The 7,500-nt window shown below is 38.1% G+C and overlaps 1 protein-coding gene across 1 annotated transcript in view; it reads left to right on the top strand.

Annotated features, from left to right (window-relative positions):
• The window catches only part of cwc27 (CWC27 spliceosome associated cyclophilin), a 32,596-nt gene that overhangs the window by 10,862 nt on the left and 14,234 nt on the right, over positions 1 to 7,500 (top strand). The window lies entirely within an intron of this gene.

Genomic DNA, 7,500 nt, shown 5'->3' with positions numbered 1-7,500 from the left:
GAGGGAAAGAATGCACCTGATTACATAAACAGAAAGAGAGAACAGGTTATTATATTAACCTGTTTATATTACAGGTTATAACTCATTACACCTATAAATGACTCACTACGCCTTTATAAGACTCACTACGCCTTTATAAGACTCACTATGCCTTTATAAGACTCACTATGCCTTTATAAGACTCACTATGCCTTTATAAGACTCACTACGCCTTTATGACTCTTCACCTTTATAAGACTCACTATGCCTTTATAAGACTCACTACGCCTTTATAAGACTCACTACGCCTTTATGACTCTTCACCTTTATAAGACTCACTATGCCTTTATAAGACTCACTATGCCTTTATAAGACTCACTATGCCTTTATAAGACTCACTATGCCTTTATAAGACTCACTATGCCTTTATAAGACTCACTACGCCTTTATAAGACTCACTATGCCTTTATAAGACTCACTACACCTTTATATGCCTTTATAAGACTCACTGCCTTTATAAGACTCACTATGCCTTTATAAGACTCACTATGCCTTTATATGCCTTTATAAGACTCACTATGCCTTTATAAGACTCACTATGCCTTTATAAGACTCACTATGCCTTTATAAGACTCACTATGCCTTTATAAGACTCACTACGCCTTTATATGCCTTTATAAGACTCACTATGCCTTTAAAAGACTCACTACGCCTTTATAAGACTCACTACGCCTTTATAAGACTCACTATGCCTTTATAAGACTCACTACGCCTTTATAAGACTCACTATGCCTTTATAAGACTCACTACGCCTTTATAAGACTCACTATGCCTTTATAAGACTCACTATGCCTTTATATGCCTTTATAAGACTCACTATGCCTTTATAAGACTCACTATGCCTTTATAAGACTCACTATGCCTTTATAAGACTCACTATGCCTTTATAAGACTCACTACGCCTTTATAAGACTCACTACGCCTTTATGACTCTTCACCTTTATAAGACTCACTATGCCTTTATAAGACTCACTATGCCTTTATAAGACTCACTATGCCTTTATAAGACTCACTATGCCTTTATATGCCTTTATAAGACTCACTATGCCTTTATAAGACTCACTACGCCTTTATGACTCTTCACCTTTATAAGACTCACTATGCCTTTATAAGACTCACTACGCCTTTATGACTCTTCACCTTTATAAGACTCACTACGCCTTTATAAGACTCACTACGCCTTTATAAGACCCACTATGCTTTTATGACTCTTCACCTTTATAAGACTCACTGCCTTTATAAGACTCACTACACCTTTATATGCCTTTATAAGACTCACTATGCCTTTATATGCCTTTATAAGACTCACTACACCTTTATAAGACTCACGCCTTTATGACTCTTCACCTTTATAAGACTCACTATGCCTTTATATGCCTTTATAAGACTCACTCGCCTTTATAAGACTCACTATGCTTTTATGACTCTTCACCTTTATAAGACTCACTATGCCTTTATATGCCTTTATAAGACTCACGCCTTTATAAGACCCACTATGCCTTTATATGCCTTTATAAGACTCACTCACGCCTTTATAAGACTCACTACCTTTATAAGACTCACTATGCCTTTATAAGACTCACTATGCCTTTAAAAGACTCACTACGCCTTTATGACTCTTCACCTTTATAAGACTCACTGCCTTTATAAGACTCACTCACGCCTTTATAAGACTCACTCACGCCTTTATAAGACTCACGCCTTTATAAGACTCACGCCTTTATGACTCTTCACCTTTATAAGACTCACTACACCTTTATAAGACTCACTACACCTTTATAAGACTCACTACACCTTTATAAGACTCACTACACCTTTATAAGACTCACCACGCCTTTATAAGACTCACGCCTTTATAAGACTCACTCACGCCTTTATAAGACCCACTATGCCTTTATAAGACTCACGCCTTTATAAGACTCACTACCTTTATAAGACTCACTATGCCTTTATATGCCTTTATAAGACTCACTATGCCTTTATAAGACTCACTATGCCTTTATGACTCTTCACCTTTATAAGACTCACTATGCCTTTATAAGACTCACTACGCCTTTATGACTCTTCACCTTTATAAGACTCACTACGCCCCTGTACACCAGTTCTCCATGCTCAGGGACTGTCCTGGGATTAGCTGAGACAGATTATTTGGTTTCTGGAGTGTATTTGGATCCCAGAACAGCTCTGTAGCGCCACCTCCACCTCAGCGTTTGTGTGCTGAACTCTCACTCGTTACTGTGTTTGTTCAGCAGAGGGATGTTTTTTGTGTTATTCAGGCTGGTGTGGATGGGTGGTGCAGACCGCAGGCAGAAACCTGTAAAACTAATATCCTTGACTGTCCCTGCTGAAATCCGATCTGTTTTTATACACACACTGCTTTAGCCATCCGCTTCAGGGACGCCGGGGACACGGAGGACACGTCTCTTCCCTTCTCTACAATTATATAACCATTATAAAAACACTTCACCTTGTAAAGTCACACAAAAGGAGCAACACGGGAAAGCGAGACAATCAGACAGACAGATGGAGACAGACTCATATTAAAGGCCTGGAAAATAAAACTGAATGAAAACTGAATGAAAACTGAATGAAAACTGAATGAAAACTGAATGAAAACTGAATGAAAACTGAATGAAAACTGAATGAAAACTGAATGAAAACTGAATGAAAACTGAATGAAAACTGAATGAAAACTGAATGAAAACTGAATGAAAACTGAATGAAAACTGAATGAAAACTGAATGAAAACTGAATGAAAACTGAATGAAAACTGAATGAAAACTGAATGAAAACTGAATGAAAACTGAATGAAAACTGAATGAAAACTGAATGAAAACTGAATGAAAACTGAATGAAAACTGAATGAAAACTGAATGAAAACTGAATGAAAACTGAATGAAAACTGAATGAAAACTGAATGAAAACTGAATGAAAACTGAATGAAAACTGAATGAAAACTGAATGAAAACTGAATGAAAACTGAATGAAAACTGAATGAAAACTGAATGAAAACTGAATGAAAACTGAATGAAAACTGAATGAAAACTGAATGAAAACTGAATGAAAACTGAATGAAAACTGAATGAAAACTGAATGAAAACTGAATGAAAACTGAATGAAAACTGAATGAAAACTGAATGAAAACTGAATGAAAACTGAATGAAAACTGAATGAAAACTGAATGAAAACTGAATGAAAACTGAATGAAAACTGAATGAAAACTGAATGAAAACTGAATGAAAACTGAATGAAAACTGAATGAAAACTGAATGAAAACTGAATGAAAACTGAATGAAAACTGAATGAAAACTGAATGAAAACTGAATGAAAACTGAATGAAAACTGAATGAAAACTGAATGAAAACTGAATGAAAACTGAATGAAAACTGAATGAAAACTGAATGAAAACTGAATGAAAACTGAATGAAAACTGAATGAAAACTGAATGAAAACTGAATGAAAACTGAATGAAAACTGAATGAAAACTGAATGAAAACTGAATGAAAACTGAATGAAAACTGAATGAAAACTGAATGAAAACTGAATGAAAACTGAATGAAAACTGAATGAAAACTGAATGAAAACTGAATGAAAACTGAATGAAAACTGAATGAAAACTGAATGAAAACTGAATGAAAACTGAATGAAAACTGAATGAAAACTGAATGAAAACTGAATGAAAACTGAATGAAAACTGAATGAAAACTGAATGAAAACTGAATGAAAACTGAATGAAAACTGAATGAAAACTGAATGAAAACTGAATGAAAACTGAATGAAAACTGAATGAAAACTGAATGAAAACTGAATGAAAACTGAATGAAAACTGAATGAAAACTGAATGAAAACTGAATGAAAACTGAATGAAAACTGAATGAAAACTGAATGAAAACTGAATGAAAACTGAATGAAAACTGAATGAAAACTGAATGAAAACTGAATGAAAACTGAATGAAAACTGAATGAAAACTGAATGAAAACTGAATGAAAACTGAATGAAAACTGAATGAAAACTGAATGAAAACTGAATTGTTCTTTAGGGTTTGGTATGATCTCCTGACTACAACCATTCCAAAAGATACCATGGACTTCTTACAGAACATTAGAACCAACAATAATCCAGAACAACATTCCTTCAGACGACTCACAGGATTTGAGATGTTTCATCTGTTATTCGTAAGAAATGTCGAAACACATAAATATCAGTCTTCCACAGGATAGTGAATTTATTAAACATTTATTTTCTCCTCTAAACGTTTCTCCTGCGTTTCTGGATGAGGAAGTTGTTGGAATTCACCTGATGAAGGGAAGATCTTGCTTCTTTAGGGAGGAATTTGTTAAACCCTGAGGAGAGAATGAGCAGGTGTGTTCTCTCCCTCTCGCCTTCATCTCTGCTTTTATTGGCACAGGGACCAGGTACCCATTGTTTTGCCGTTGCCAGGGAAACCCCATCGTTGTTTTGTAAATTGAAGCGTGTCGAGGCAGGCTCTTCACCTTTATAAGACTCACTATGCCTTTATAAGACCCACTATGCCTTTATAAGACTCACTACACCTTTATAAGACTCACTATGCCTTTATATGCCTTTATAAGACTCACTATGCCTTTATAAGACTCACTACGCCTTTATAAGACTCACTACGCCTTTATAAGACTCACTATGCCTTTATAAGACCCACTATGCCTTTATAAGACTCACTACGCCTTTATAAGACCCACTATGCTTTTATGACTCTTCACCTTTATAAGACTCACTATGCCTTTATAAGACTCACTATGCCTTTATATGCCTTTATAAGACTCACTATGCCTTTATAAGACTCACTATGCCTTTATGACTCTTCACCTTTATAAGACTCACTATGCCTTTATAAGACTCACTATGCCTTTATAAGACTCACTACACCTTTATAAGACTCACTACGCCTTTATAAGACTCACTACGCCTTTATAAGACTCACTACGCCTTTATAAGACTCACTACGCCTTTATAAGACTCACTACGCCTTTATGACTCTTCACCTTTATAAGACTCACTATGCCTTTATAAGACCCACTATGCCTTTATAAGACTCACTACACCTTTATAAGACTCACTATGCCTTTATATGCCTTTATAAGACTCACTATGCCTTTATAAGACTCACTACGCCTTTATGACTCTTCACCTTTATAAGACTCACTATGCCTTTATAAGACTCACTACGCCTTTATGACTCTTCACCTTTATAAGACTCACTACGCCCCTGTACACCAGTTCTCCATGCTCAGGGACTGTCCTGGGATTAGCTGAGACAGATTATTTGGTTTCTGGAGTGTATTTGGATCCCAGAACAGCTCTGTAGCGCCACCTCCACCTCAGCGTTTGTGTGCTGAACTCTCACTCGTTACTGTGTTTGTTCAGCAGAGGGATGTTTTTTGTGTTATTCAGGCTGGTGTGGATGGGTGGTGCAGACCGCAGGCAGAAACCTGTAAAACTAATATCCTTGACTGTCCCTGCTGAAATCCGATCTGTTTTTATACACACACTGCTTTAGCCATCCGCTTCAGGGACGCCGGGGACACGGAGGACACGTCTCTTCCCTTCTCTACAATTATATAACCATTATAAAAACACTTCACCTTGTAAAGTCACACAAAAGGAGCAACACGGGAAAGCGAGACAATCAGACAGACAGATGGAGACAGACTCATATTAAAGGCCTGGAAAATAAAACTGAATGAAAACTGAATGAAAGAGAGAGAAAACCAGACATGCATGAAGAGAGAGATGGAGAGAGACATCAGTACATCGACTTCAGGAGAACTCCTAATAATTCTCTTTACATGCCAAGTAAGAAAAAAGGCCCAAGTAGAACCGATTTTACTCAACCACTGAAGAACCCTTGAGGAACCCGTTTAGATTTAACAGGTTTATTTATTTTCAGGACGGTGTGTGTACTGAATTCTGCTCTGTGATTAAACTCTTCTATCCGGAGGTCTGTAAACCAGCACAAACAGGGTTTTACCAGGCAGGGTTCTCTGATTTGTTCCTCTGCTGAAGCACTGTGTAGAACGGTGGAACAGAATTGTTCTTTAGGGTTTGGTATGATCTCCTGACTACAACCATTCCAAAAGATACCATGGACTTCTTACAGAACATTAGAACCAACAATAATCCAGAACAACATTCCTTCAGACGACTCACAGGATTTGAGATGTTTCATCTGTTATTCGTAAGAAATGTCGAAACACATAAATATCAGTCTTCCACAGGATAGTGAATTTATTAAACATTTATTTTCTCCTCTAAACGTTTCTCCTGCGTTTCTGGATGAGGAAGTTGTTGGAATTCACCTGATGAAGGGAAGATCTTGCTTCTTTAGGGAGGAATTTGTTAAACCCTGAGGAGAGAATGAGCAGGTGTGTTCTCTCCCTCTCGCCTTCATCTCTGCTTTTATTGGCACAGGGACCAGGTACCCATTGTTTTGCCGTTGCCAGGGAAACCCCATCGTTGTTTTGTAAATTGAAGCGTGTCGAGGCAGGCTGCTATCACTGAGGAGCTTTCACACGTGGGTTCTCCTGAAAACGAGATGATCTCAGCATTTTTTTTTTTAAACCTCATGAAAAGCTTTGATGTTTATTAAGACATGACCTGCAGCTTCCTCTGGGTTGCCAGATTTGTGTTTTTTGTAAGCTAGAGTTTTGATGGAACCATTCAGATGTTCTGTGTCAGATCGGACCAGCAGTGTTATCAGGACGTCGTGAATCAGTAGAAATAAGGACTAGAGTGGATTAGATGGAGGAGGATTATATTCTAGTTTTGGAACGTTGACATCGAGTGAGATGAGAAATGCGCGCACACCACAGTGACCTTGTTTCCCATGGCAACGAAGGCTGATTAAAAAAGAAAAAACTTTCCTGATGAAGATTTGGGGGTCGTTTTTTTGGCCATTTTTGAGTTCGGACCTGGCAACCCTGCTTTGAGGCGTGACAGGGAACACACACTAATTCAGCTCCAGTGATTTGCAGTGAATCTGTGTGTCGTGGAGGATCGTTTATTCTCTCGCATGGTCACATCACGCTAAGCTTCATTCATCCACACCACAGCGACGGAAGCATCGGAAGGAATCCTGTTTGAGGGATGATGAGAAATCTTCTGCAGTTTAGATCATTTTCCTGCAGGATTCAACTCTGTTCCTGCACTCGGTTCTCCGTATCCTCCATTGAGTATATTTAGTATCTCATCAGTCGCTACCTCACCACCTCTGGCTTCAAAACTCTGAACCTCAACCGTGTCCATCAGAACCCCATCATTCTGAACATCATCATTATGAGCCCCCTCTCTCTTTCTCTTCCCCATCTCTCTCCTTCCCTCTCTATCTCCCTCTCTCTCTCTCTCTCTCTCTCTCTCTCTCTCTCTCTCTCTCTCTCTCTCTCCCCCTCCCCCCCTCTCTCGCTCCCTCTCTCTGTGGCACCGTG

Source organism: Silurus meridionalis, chromosome 11 (assembly GCF_014805685.1).
Source record: "Silurus meridionalis isolate SWU-2019-XX chromosome 11, ASM1480568v1, whole genome shotgun sequence".
NCBI lineage: Eukaryota > Metazoa > Chordata > Actinopteri > Siluriformes > Siluridae > Silurus > Silurus meridionalis.
This window is presented reverse-complemented; position numbering and strand designations above follow the sequence as displayed.